At 47.4% G+C, this 13,730-nt stretch overlaps 1 long non-coding RNA gene and 1 other non-coding gene across 2 annotated transcripts in view; both read right to left on the bottom strand.

The window, feature by feature from the left end:
* LOC138276464 (uncharacterized) overlaps positions 1–13,730 on the bottom strand; it is a 151,411-nt gene that overhangs the window by 30,853 nt on the left and 106,828 nt on the right. The window lies entirely within an intron of this gene.
* TRNAE-UUC (transfer RNA glutamic acid (anticodon UUC)) lies at positions 12,015–12,086 on the bottom strand. Its single transcript has one exon. It is a non-coding gene; the product is annotated as a tRNA-Glu (tRNA).

The following is a 13,730-nucleotide window of genomic DNA, read 5'->3' on the forward strand; positions in this document are numbered from 1 at the left end:
GTGTTTTTTTGCCAAAGTTTGAGGTTTGCAAAGGATTCTGAGTAACAGAACCTGGTGAGAGCCCTACAAGTCCCCCCATTATTTATTCCCCTAGGTGTTAAGTTTTCAGAAATTTCCAGGTTTGCTAGGTTTTCTTGGTGCCGGCTGAGCTAGAGGCCAAAGTCCACAGCTAGGCACTCTGCAAAAAACAGGCCTGTTTTCTTTAGGAAAATGTGATGTGTCCATGTTGTGTTTTGGGGCATTTCCTGTCGTGGGCACTAGGCCTACCCACACAAGTGAGGTACCATTTTTATCAGGAGACCTGGGGGAACACTGGGTAGAAGGAAGTTTGCGGCTCCCCTCAGATTCCAGAACTTTCCATCACCGAAATGTGATGGAAAAAGTGTTTTATTGGGGATAAATTTTGAGGTTTGCAAAGGATTCTGGGTAACAGAACCTTGTGAGAGCCCCACAAGTCACCCCATTCTGAATTCCCCTAGGTGTCTAGTTTTCAGAAATGTCCAGGTTTGCTGGGTTTTCTTGGTGCCGGCTGAGCTAGAGGCCAAAATCCACAGCTAGGCACTCTGCAAAAAACAGGCCAGTTTTCTTTAGGAAAATGTGATGTATCCATTTTGTGTTTTGGGTAATTTCCTGTTGCGGGCACTAAGCCTACCCACACAAGTGAGGTTCCATTTTTATTGGGAGATCTGGGGGAACGCTGGGTAGAAGGAAGTTTGTGGCTCCCCCTCAGATTCCAGAACTTTCCATCACCGAAATGTAAGGAAAAAGTGTTTTTTTTGCCAGATTTTGAGGTTTGCAAAGGATTCTGGGTAACAGAACCTTGTGAGAGCCCCACAAGTCACCCCATTCTGAATTCCCCTAGGTGTCTAGTTTTCAGAAATGTCCAGGTTTGCTAGGTTTTCTCGATGCCGGCTGACCTAGAGGCCAAAATCCACAGCTAGGCACTCAGCAAAAAACAGGCCAGTTTTCTTTAGGAAAATATGATGTGTCCATTTTGTGTTTTGGGGCATTTCCTGTTGCGGGCACTAGGCCTACCCACACAAGTGAGGTTCCATTTTTATCGGGAGATCTGGGGGAGTGCTGGGTAGAAGGAAGTTTGTGGTTCCCCCTCAGATTCCAGAACTTTCCATCACCTAAATGTGAAGAAAAAGTTTTGTTTTTTGCCAAATGTTGAGGTTTGCAAAGGATTCTGGGTAACATAACCTGGGGAGAGCCCCACAAGTCACCCCATTCTGAATTCCCCTAGGTGTCTAGTTTTCAAAAATATATAGTTTTGCTACGTTTTCCTAGGTGCCGGCTGAGCCACAGGCCAAAATCCACAGCTAGGCACTTTGCAAAAAACTGCAGTTTTCTTTAGGAAAATGTGATGTGTCCATGTTGTGTTTTGGGGTGTTTCCTGTCGCGGGCACTAGGCCTACCCATACAAGTGAGGTACCAATTTTATTGGGAGACCTGGGGGAACGCTGGGTAGATGGAAATTTTGTGGCTCCTCTCAGATTCCAGAACTTTCCATCACCCAAATGTGACGAAAAACTGTTGTTTTGCCAAATTCTGAGGTTTGCAAAGGATTCTGGGTAACAGAACCTGGTAATAGCCCCACAAGTCACCCCATCCTGGATTCCCCTAGGTGCCTATTTTTGAAAAATGCACAGCTTTGGTAGGTTTCTCTAGGTGCTGGCTGAGCTATAGGCCAAAATCCACAGCTAGGCACTTTCCAAAAAACACGTCTGATTTTAATGTAAAAATGTGATGTGTACATTTTGTGTTTCCCGTCGCGGGCATTAGGCCTACCCACACAAGTGTGGTACCATTTTTAAGGGGGGAAAAGTGGGAACACAGAATAGAAGAACAAGTGTTATTGCCCATTGTCTTTCTCTACATGTTTTCCTTCCAAATGTAAGGTAGTGTGTAAAAAAGACGTGTATTTGAGAAATGCCCCGTAATTCACATGCTAGTATAGGGACCCCAGAATCCAGAGATGTGCAAATAACCACTGTTTCTCAACACCTAATCTTGTGCCCATTTTGGAAATACAAAGGTTTCTTTGATATCTATTTTTGACTCTTTATATTTTACCAAATAAATTGTTGTGTATACCCAGTATACAATGAAAACCCATTGCAAGGTACACCTCATTTATTGGCCCTGGGTACCTAGGGTTCTTGATGAACCTACAAGCCCTATATGTTCCCGCAAACAGAAGAGTCTATCAAATGGAACGGTATATTGCTTTTGAAAAACTGACACCGGAGGAAAACGTTACAGAGTAAAACGTTGAGAGAAATGGCTGTTTATTCACCTCAATTTCAATATTTTTTTATTTCAGCTGTTATTTTCTTTTGGAATACCTCATAGGATCTACAGAATCGACCTCTTTCTGAATTCAGAACTTTGTCTACTTACAGAAATGTTTAGCTGTCTGGGATCCAGCATTGGTTTCACACTCATTTATGTCACTAACTGGAAGGAGGCTAATAGCACAAAAAATAGTAAAAATGGGGTATGTCCCAGTAAAATGCCAAGATTATGTTGAAAAATGTGGTTTTCTGATTCAAGTCTGTCTGTTCCTGAAAGCTGGGAAGATGGTGATTTTAGCACTGCAAACCGTTTGTTGATGCCATTTTCAGGGAAAAACACACAAGTCTTTTTCTGCAGCCCTTTTTTCCCATTTAAAAAAAAAAAAAACCTAAATGTTTGCTGTATTTTGGATAATTTCTTGATCTCCTTCAGGGGAACCCACAAACTTTGGGTACCTTTAGAATCCCTAGGATGTTGGGAAAAAAAGACGAAAATTTGGCATGGGTAGCTTACGTGGACAAACAGTTATGAGAGCCTAAGCGTGAACTGCCCCAAATAGCCAAAGAAAGGCTCGGCACAGGAGGGGAAAAAGCCTGGCAGCGAAGGGGTTGAAGGTTTTGCAGCTGCCGCTACTGGCTGAGGTGTGACGCTCCTCCGTCCTAATAGAGGAGCCGCCCCTGGACGTACAGTCAAGGGGTGCTGTGGTGTTACTGGGCCATGACTACATGGAGGCTCCACTCTCCACCACGGTGTGGTCTACTGAAGGATGCCACAGCACTTGTGAATATGGAACAACTTTTAAAGATAATATATAAATCATAACTGCAGTGCACTTTAATGTTGATGTGAGCCCGTTAAAGGCATGGATTTCATTGCGGACATGTATCACTGAGGATCGCCGTAGGTGGGTAAGATCTGGGGTGGATCCCACTCACGGAGTACATGTCTTTTCTGTCCGCCTCGTGCTTTCTATGTGCATAACACTATTAAATCCTGTTTTACAAAGGAGATGCCTTCAGGTCACGCCTGTTACTTTATGACCAGGTTTTAGCATTTTCATACTTTTGAAAACATGGAGCTCTAAAGCAAAAACCAGGCGCAGCAACCACAGATGCATCCACACTGCAAAAGACATCCAGCCAGGAAGCTGATTCCCTTCAGTGAAACCCCAGCTACTGCGACCACCTCAGACACACCTGCAGCCCCTTAAAGCCAAAACACCTCCAGGAACATAGAAACAGCAGTGCAAGATGAGCACAAGACCAAGGGTGAAGAGGCCGGGAACTGGCAAATATTTCATTTTGTAAATAGTTCTTGCTAATAGTGAGACTACAGGTAACGCAAAAACATGCAGGTCTTCAACCTAGGGTGATCAGAATTTTAAAGTAAAAAATCAGGACATTTCCTAAAAATAGAAAAGGAAATACACAACCGAGCGCAAAGAATGACAGCTCTCATCAGCATGAAATTAAAGCAGAGGCACTAGGAACATAAATAAAATGCATTATTTTAATGCCAGTATCATGCCTTTTAATGAAATTGCTTTCTTATGACAGCTGCTAACTATCTCTGCTTTGGAAAACATAAAAACCTTCCACTGCCGTCCTCTCTAAAAACCGGGACATGAGCTAAATTTTCCAAAATCTGCATTGACAGCTGGTGAAAAACTGGGACTGTCCCGGCAAATCTGGGACACTTTGTCACCCTGCTTGAACAGCCCCACCAGCAGCTAAACAATGACATCTCCACCCATGAACCACAGCTGGAATGGGTGTGTCAATCAGGTAAGCACTCATCTGGGGAGATCTCAAGTTCACAACCCAGCATTTTATCCTTCCAATGTTGGTTAATGGTTTGTCAGAAATATGAAACATACAAGCCTTACAAGCTCTGTAGGAAGGTAGCCTCTTTCTAGCCTTGTTACCCCCACTTTTGGCCTGTTTGTGAGCATATGTCAGGGTGTTTTTACTGTCTCACTGGGATCCTGCTAGCCAGAGCCCCAGTGCTCATAGTGGAAACCTTATGTTCTCAGTGTGTTTGATATGTGTCACTGGGATCCTGCTAGCCAGGACCCCAGTGCTCATAAGTTTGTGGCCTATATGTGTTCCCTGTGTGATGCCTAACTGTATCACTGAGGCTCTGCTAACCAGAACCTAAGTGTTTATGCTCTCTCTGCTTTTAAAACTGTCACTGCAGGCTAGTGACTAATTTTACCAATTATCATTGGCACACTGGAACACCCTTATAACTCCCTTGTATATGGTACCTAGGTACCCAGGTTATTGGGGTTCCAGGAGATCCCAATGGGCTGCAGCATTTCTTTTGCCACTCATAGGGAGCTCAGACAATTCTTACACAGGACTGCCACTGCAGCCTGAGTGAAATAACTTCCACATTATTTCACAGCCTTTTTCGCTGCACCTAAGTAACTTATAAGTCACCTATATGTCTAACCCTCACTTGGTGAAGGTTAGGTGCAACATTACTTAGTGTGTGGGCACCCTGGCACTAGCCAAGGTGCCCCAACATTGTTCAGGGCAAATTCCCCAAACTTTGTGAGTGCGGGGACACCATTACACGCGTGCACTACATATACGTCACTACCTATATGTAGCGTCCCAATGGTAACTCCGAACATGGCCATGTAACATGTCTAGGATCATGGAATTGTCCCCCAATACCATTCTGGTATTGGGGGACAATTCCATGCATCCCTGGCTCTCTAGCACAGAACCCGGGTACTGCCAAACTGCCTTTCCGGGGTCTCCACTGCAGCTGCTGGTGTTACATCCTCTCCCTTTGGAAATAGGTGTGAAGAGCTGGGGAGGAGTAGCCTCCCCCAGCCTCTCCAAAATGCTTTGATAGGCACAGATGGTGCCCATCTCTGCATAAGCCAGTCTACACCGGTTCAGGGATCCCCCAGCCCTGCTCTGGCGCGAAACTGGACAAAGGAAAGGGGAGTGTCCACTTCTGCATCACCACTCCTCTGGGTCCCCTCTCATCACGACGAGCGTGGTCCTTGGAACACAGGAGCTGGATCCAAGTGACCCCCACAGTCCAGTGGTCCTTCAGTCCAAGTTTGGTGGAGGTAAGTCCTTGCCTCCCCCGCCAGACGACAAACCTGTGTACTGCGTGATCTGCAGCTGCTCCAGCTTCTGTGCACTTTTCCAAGGATTCCTTTGTTCACAGCCTAGCCTGGGTCCCCAGCACTCCGTCCTGCGTTGCCCAACTCGCTGAGTTGGACTCCGACGTCGTGGGACCCTCCTTTGTGACTCTGAGTCGGTACTTCCGCGGGTGCTGCCTGCTTCTGCGGGGACTCTCTGAGTTGCTGAGCGCCCCCTCTGTCTCCTCCTCCAAGGGGTGACATCCTGGTCCTTCCTGGTCCCCAGCAGCACCCAAAATCCTCAACCGCGACTCTTGCAGCTAGCAAGGCTTGTTTGTGGTATTTCTGCCTGGAAACACTTCTGCAACCTCTAGCACGCCGTGGGACATCTTCCATCCAAAGGTTGTTGCAGAATCTTCGGCTTCTTCTACACGGAGGCAGCCCTTTTGCACCTACCCTTCCTTTACAGGTCCTCAGGTCCAGGAATCCGTCTTCAGGGTTTTGCTGGTGCTTGTGGTTCTTGCAGAATCCCCTATAACGACTATTCTGTCTTTCTGGGGTAGTAGGGTAATTTTACTCCTACTTTTCAGGGTCTTAGGGTGGGGTATTTTGGACACCCTTACTGTTTTCTTACAGCCCCAGCGACCCTCTACAACCTACCATAGGCCTGGGGCCCATTCGTGATTCGCATTACACTTTTGGAGTGTATGGTTTGTGTTGCCCCTAGGCCTATTTCTACCTATTGTATTCTATTGTGATTCTACATTGTTTGCACTACTTTTCTTACTGTCACTTACCTGTTTTGGGTTTGTGTACATATAATTTGTGTATATTACTTACTTCCTAAGTGAGGGTATCCTCTGAGATACTTTTGGCATATTGTCACTAAAATAAAGTACCTTTATTTTTAGTAACTCTGAGCATTGTGGGGGTCATTCCGACCCTGGCGGTCATGGACCGCCAGGGCCGGGGACGGAGGAAGCACCGCCAACAGGCTGGCGGTGCTTCTGGGGCAATTCTGACCACGGTGGTAAAGCCGCGGTCAGAAAAGGGGAACCGGCGGTTTCCCGCCGGTTTTCCCCTGCCCCAGGGAATCCTCCATGGTGGCGCTGCTTGCAGCGCCGCCATGGGGATTCTGACCCCCTTCCCGCCAGCCTGTTCCTGGCGGTTTACACCGCCAGGAAGATGCTGGCGGGAACGGGTTTCGTAGGGCCCCTGGGGGCCCCTGCAGTGCCCATGCCACTGGCATGGGCACTGCAGGGGCCCCCTAACAGGGCCCCATAAAGATTTTCAGTGTCTGCTTTGCAGACACTGAAAATCACGACGGGTGCCGCTGCACCCGTCGCACCCCTGCAACTCCGCCGGCTCCATTCGGAGCTGGCTTCCTCGTTGCAGGGTCTTTCCCGCTGGGCCGGCGGGCGGCCTTTTGGCGGTCGCCCGCCGGCCCAGCAGGAAAGCCAGAATGGCCGCCGCGGTCTTTTGACCGCGGTGCAGTCATTCGGCGGTGACCACATGGCGGGCGGCGACCGCCGCCCGCCGCGGTCAGAATGACCGCCTGTGTTTTCTTATGATTTTGTGCTATATGATATAAGTGGTATAGTAGGATCTTTGCATGTCTCCTAGTTCAGCCTAAGCTGCTTTGCCATAGCTACCTCTATCAGCCTAAGCTGCTAGAAACACCTCTATTCTACTAATAAGGGATAACTGGACCTGGCACAAGGTGTAAGTACCACAAGGTACCCACTATAAACCAGGCCAGCCTCCTACAAGCTCTATTACAATGTGCTATATAAAAAGAAGCTACTGCCTTCTGAAGTGATGAACTCTCTGCTCCATAGGTACAGAAGAGAGCCCAGAAGTACTTTCTTCGTGACTCATGGCACGTTCCATAGTGTGACACATTCTGCATAAGGCCTTCTGGAAAAAGAATTCTAGAGTCCTACAGAAATGGGAACTCACTATGTGAAAGTGCCCTTAGTGGCATGGTTACCCCACACTTTTTGCCTGATATTGATGCCAACTTTGACTAATAGTGTGCTGGGATCCTGCTAACCAGGCCCCAGTACCAGTGTCCTTTCACAAAAGTTGTACCTTTCTTTCCACAACTGGTACATCGTTGGCACACAGTTAAGTCCCTTGGAAAAGGTACCCAGGGTACCAAGGGCCCTGTGGTCAGGGAAGGTCCCTAAAGGCTGCAGCATGTATTATGCCACCCTGGGTGACCCCTCACCAAGCACATGCCTTTGCAGCGTGTGTGTGCTGCTTGGGAGAAAAAGGCAAAGTCGACATGGCACCACTCTCAGGGTGCCATGCACACGAACCACTGCCTGTGGCATAGGTAAGTCACCCTTCTAGCAGGCCTTACAGACCTAAGGCATGGTGCACTATACCACAGGTGAGGGCATAGCTGTATGAGCAATATGTCCTTACAGTGTCTAAGTCCATTCTTAGACATTTTAAGTGCACTGTGGCAATAGCAAGTATATAGTCTGGGAGTTTGTCATTATGACCTCCACAGCTCCATAATGGCTTCACAGAATACTGGGAAGTTTGGTATCAAACGTCTCAGCACAATAAACCCACACTGATGCCAGTGTTGGATGTATTGAATAATGCACCCAGAGGGCATCTTAAAGATGCTCCCTGTATGTTAACCAAACTGCTAGTGCAGGACTGACCAGTCTGTGCCAGCCTGCCACTTTCAAATTAAGTTCTGACCACATGGGGTGAGAAACAAAGCCTGTCCTGGGTGGAGGTCCTTCGCCACCCCCCCCCCCCCAACCCCACAGGAACTGTAATACCTGGCGGTGAGCCTCAAAGGCTCAGGCCTATTGTTACAGGGCCCTAGGGCACTCCAGCTAGGGAAGTTGCCTCCCCCCGGACAAAGCCCCACTTTTGGCAGCAAGTTTGGCTGGAAAATTAGGGAAAGCAGGGAGGAGTAACCACCTCAGCTGGGACCACCCCAAAGGTGTCCAGAGCTAGGGTGATCCCTTCCTTGCAAAATACTCCATCTTAGTTGGAGGACAGGGACCAATACGGGTAAGGTTGGGTCCCCCTGAACTCTGGTGCAGAAACGTCCAGCAGGTGGCCCTCCTCCTAGTCCAGCCCCTGGTTTTCCAGAACCGACCCCCTGGACTCAGCCTGCAGCATCTAAGTGACCCCAAGGGTCCCCCTATAGCAAAGGATTGGGAGCACAATGCTATGTTTGCACCCTGCACCCAGCTGCCCCTGTGCCGCTGAGGGTGTGTGTTTGGTGCTGACCTGAGGCCCCCTCAGTGCTCCTCTAAACCCCCCAGGTTTTCCCTCCAAAGACACAGGTACTTACCTGCAAACAGGCCTCATCTGAGTGTCCCCAGCCTCCAAAGGAGCCCACGTTAAATTTGCCTCATCTTGGACCTCTGCACCCAGTCGGCCATGGGTTGCTGGTGGTGATGGGTGTTTGGGGTTAACTTGAACCCCAACCTGTGGACTTCCTAACCTCTAGAGACTGGAACTCCAAATCTTGTTCTTACCTCAAAATCATACTAACTTTTCTCCCCCAGGAACTGTTTCTGAAAATTGCAGCGTCAACTTTTAAAACAGATTATTGCCATTTATTCAAAAACTGTATAACTTCCCAATTCTAACCAAAGTGGTATTGATACACATGTTGAATACTTATTTATATATGTACTTACCTGCAACTTGAATCTTGTGGTTCTAGAAATAATTTAACAAAAAAATATTTTTGCTATATAAAATCCAATGGTCTTAAGTTAGTCATTGAGGGGGTCATTTGGACTGTGGCGGGCGGCGGAGGCCGCCCGCCAAAGTCCCACCATCAGAATACCGCTGCGCGGTCAGAAGACCGCCGCGGTTATTCTGAGTTTCCCGCTGTGCTGGCGGGCGACCGCCAGAAGGCCGCCCGCCAGCCCAGCGGGAAACCCCCTTCCACGAGGATGCCAGCTCCGAATGCTGTTGCACCCGTCGCGATTTTCAGTGTCTGCATGGCAGACACTGAAAATCTTGGTGGGGCCCTGTTACGGGGGCCCCTGCAGTGCCCATGCCAATAACATGGGCACTGCAGGGGCCCCCAGGGGCCCCACGACACCCGTCAGGAACAGGGTGGCGGTAAGGGGGTCGGAATCCCCATGGCGGCGCTGCTAGCAACGCCGCCGTGGAGGATTCCCCAGGGCAGCGGGAAACCGGTGGTACACCGCCTGTTTCCCGTTTCTGACCGCGGCTGTACCGCCGCGGTCAGAATGCCCATGGGAGCACCGCCAGCCTGTTGGTGGTGCTCCCGCGGTCCCCGGCCCTGGCGGATTTTACCGCCAGGGTCGGAATGACCGCCTGAGTCTGTGGGTGTACAACAAATGTTTTGCACTACCCTGCCTAACTGCTCGACCACACTACCACAAAAGAGAGGATTAGTATTATCTACTTTAGCCTCTGTTACGCCTCTGGGTAACCCCTGGACTTTGTGCACACTATATCTCATTTTTATATAATATATATACAGAGCCAGCTTCCTAAACTATGTATCATACAAGCAACCGCCACACAATAACATACAAATATATGGGTGCAAAAACCAGAATGGAAAGCAAAGCCCAGGTATCTACAAGTCCTCTTACCTCAACCCGGAGAATGGAATCAAACTACTTCAGATATAGCAAACTTCAGAGCACTGATCTTCAGTAAAGATTTGAAAAAGAAACATTAGCAAAGCCAATAGGTTTTGATTATGCAACATCTATTGGCTTTATCAATGTTTTTTTCTGATATGTTGCACAGCAGCTCGCACTATTGTGCAACATGGCTTAAAGTAAAAAACATAAAAAATGCTAGGATATGGTTAGTGATGGCTGCATCATAGGCATTCTGTGCAGCTGTGCAACGTGTGTAAAAAAAAAAGAAAGAGAAAGCCTATAGATGTCACATAGGTGAAACATATTGGCTTTGCCAATGTTTGCTTCTTTTTAGGGCCGCATGGAGTCAGCCCCACATGCTGCATGTTACTGTTGTGTAGCCACAAAGAGGTGTCCACACACACACAGGAAGTTAGCAACACCTGAGTGTAGCGTCACATGCCTCCAGCACCGCCTATAGAATAATGTATAGATGTCCGTCAGCCACAGAGACCACCAGGGGAAGGAAAACAGGGAGAGACAAAGGTATGTCACAGATACAAATGGCTTAACTGCTCAGTGTTCAAGACCTGCAATTAATGAAAACAAATGTATTAAATAAATACTCCATTAAAAACAATTTCACGTTTCACTGAGATTTGAACTCAGAGTCCAGAGTGCTAACCATTACACCATGGAACCATCCACATGGGATTTCTTCTCTGCCTCCCTTCATGTAAGGAGTATGACGCAGTGATTGTTTCCACATGATTTTATATTGTCAATGTATTTTAGAATTCAAAAACCAAACACAGCGTCAGTGGCGGCCAGTAATTTAAGGAGGGAGGGGGTGGGCGGGAAGACACTTACATTCACACTTATTCATTCACACACGCATGCACGCACATCCATTCACAACATTCAAACATACACGTACGCACCAAACATTTGTTTAAAAAACACACACACACTTACCTTCAGCTCGGAGGTCCCAGGAGGGTTGGGACTGCTGCCTTCCTTCTCTGGCTGACCTTAGGTCAGCCAATGAGGGAAGTCAGAAAAGTCCTAACTTCGTCAGAGTGGGAAGGGGTCAGTGAGACTTCTGACCCCTCCCCACTCTGTGACGAGGTGTCACTGATTGACACTCATCCTGGGCACTTCAGGGCTTAAACCTAAAGCACCCAGGTCAAAGTCAATCGGTGATGCTTCCCCTCGTCATCAAGGGGAAGGGCCTCGTGGCACTTTTGCTGAGCTGAGGAGGTCATGCCCATAGAAGCTGCAACCTCTTCAGCCTAGCAAAGTTCAGCTCAGGTTGCCTGATCTGAACATGAAGAGTGTCTGACAGGCTGACCTTTGATCAGCCTGACAGACACTCTTCATGAGAGGCAAAAGGTTGCGGGTGGCCCCTCCGCCCTAAAGGACGGGCCGCGGCTGCACAGCGCAAAAAAAAGGTGTGTTTTATAATTAAGTTGATAAACCACACAAGGAACCTACAACCTTTGATGCTTCAAAATGTCTCTTTCGTACAGGCCTTTAACTAGACTCAAGAATTGTTGAAATACTGAGAAACTGTGGACACTACAAACAGCAGCTGCATCCCACAGATGAGATACAACACAAACTAACTCAGCTGTAAACTCATAGAAACTGACACAGCACTTGATTTATGTCATAAAACAGACACTGAGACCACAAGACAGAGCAAGGGTGGAGCAGGAAATAAAATGAGCGTTTCAAATGGTGAGACCACAGTGAACTGGTGACCCCCAGCTATTTGTATCATCTGTACTTTATGTGTGGGTTTCTTCCTCCAGGTGACTAATACTACAGCATCAGTGCAGCGAGGGCTGGGGGGGGGGGGGTGGGCAGGAGCTATGGGTTCAGTATAAGCTTCAAAGATCACTAAACTGAAGGAAGCAGAAGACAAAGCACGTGAGATGTATTAGTACTTTGGGTGTATTTGGGTTTGTAGGAAAAAGAGGAAGTGGTAAAAAAAACCTATCATTTTTCCATACTGAGAGTCGAACCCAGGCCGCCTGGGTGAAAACCAGGAATCTTAACCGCTAGACCATATGGGAGCTGTTACTGAAGTGCATAGCTCAATTTATGTGAGGTGTCCTTCTGTACACTTTAAGTCATACTGTTATTCTCCGTATCTGACACTCATTGGGGTAACAGACACCTCACTTCTGAAAGACCAGAAGTCATGATTTCTGCCACAACCTGCTCATATCTCATTATTTACAACCTTTGAACTAGTCCCCATACAGAGAGCCCAGAACGCAGAGGACAGCAGTAATCCCAGCATTGCCTCTTACTAACCCCCTAGAGCCAGACAAAGCCACGCCCCTCCCCTAGGACACCCCTTGACTCCTATGTGTCTTCTCACCAGGCTGATGGCCCCACAGACCCCTCTCCAGTTATCTTCCATCTGCTTCCTTGAACCACACTCTCCTGCACCTGTCACAGGCTCCAGGTTGCCCTCCTGGGGTTCCAGTTACATTCCCTCTCCATCTACTAACAGCACCGACTCCAGTCCTGACACTGGATTGGTTCACAGAGAAAAGGAGCAGCTCAGAAGCAACCTGCATATTCAAAGAGTGACTGCCAGAGGGCAGCAGAACCACTGCACTCACAGCCCACAAGGATGTCCACTGACCAGGCCTCCAAATTTAAGAGGGAAACAAAGTGCAGAAATGTTTAAGATTTTCAGTGAGAAAGATGGAATATAGTTATTTCTAGCAATCCCAAGCAGGTGTTGGATCACTTTCACATCCTGCTCAAGAGAGGCGCAGAATCAAAGATTTTCTAGCTTGGGCAACAAGTATTTTGAATTCTATTAAGGACACGCAGGCGAGGATCATACTTTCTCTTCCTTTACTGACAACACACAGCAGCCAATAGTAAACAGTAAAAACAAAACTACATTTCCCAAGCGTCTCACAGCCATGTTATGACCCCCAATTAGGGCAGGCCATCCACTATATATATCTCAGTCACTATAGTCTGTCCTTGTTCATTGCCCATCTATGCCAAGGATAACTGAATAATAAACCAATCACCAGGAACGCTGAAATCCAGAACCAAACCATGTCCTTTCAATTCAGGGAGCTGAAACGATGCACAACCGGTGCAAAAGGAACCGATTCATCCTCCTCCATGACCGAAGAAGACATCCTCAGTATGTCCATCAAGTAGTTTTCTCATCTGCAAAAGATAATAAATCGGTAACATCCTAAACCATTACCTCATGACATAAAATAATGGGTGGGAGAACATACATTTCAATCATATGATATTGAGATAACCTTATCACATATTACTCATACCTAGGGCAGGATAATCTTCACCTCCATGTTCTTAATAGAATTGAAAATTGCTGCACAAGCTAGAAAATGTTTGATTCTATGTCAGGACAGGAGGCTTTGGATTATGTTTGTTTAAAGTTGAGCAATAACTCCAGAAGCCACATCTACAACTGGTTTATGATAGAACAATTTAAAAGTAGATCTGGTGACCAGTCTGCCACTGTCATGATATCTTCCAATCTAGACCCTTAATTGAAGGCCTTGGAGAGCATAGCTCCACAAACCGAATAAGCCCCAAAAATAGAGGTATCTATGCCTGCTTCTTGCAACAACCATCTGACCCATCTCGCCAGAGTCGCCAAAGAAACAGGACCAAATGGTTTTTGCAAGGAAATCAGTAATTGTCTAGCTTGA

The sequence above is a fragment of the Pleurodeles waltl genome, unplaced genomic scaffold (genome assembly GCF_031143425.1).
Source record: "Pleurodeles waltl isolate 20211129_DDA unplaced genomic scaffold, aPleWal1.hap1.20221129 scaffold_39, whole genome shotgun sequence".
NCBI lineage: Eukaryota > Metazoa > Chordata > Amphibia > Caudata > Salamandridae > Pleurodeles > Pleurodeles waltl.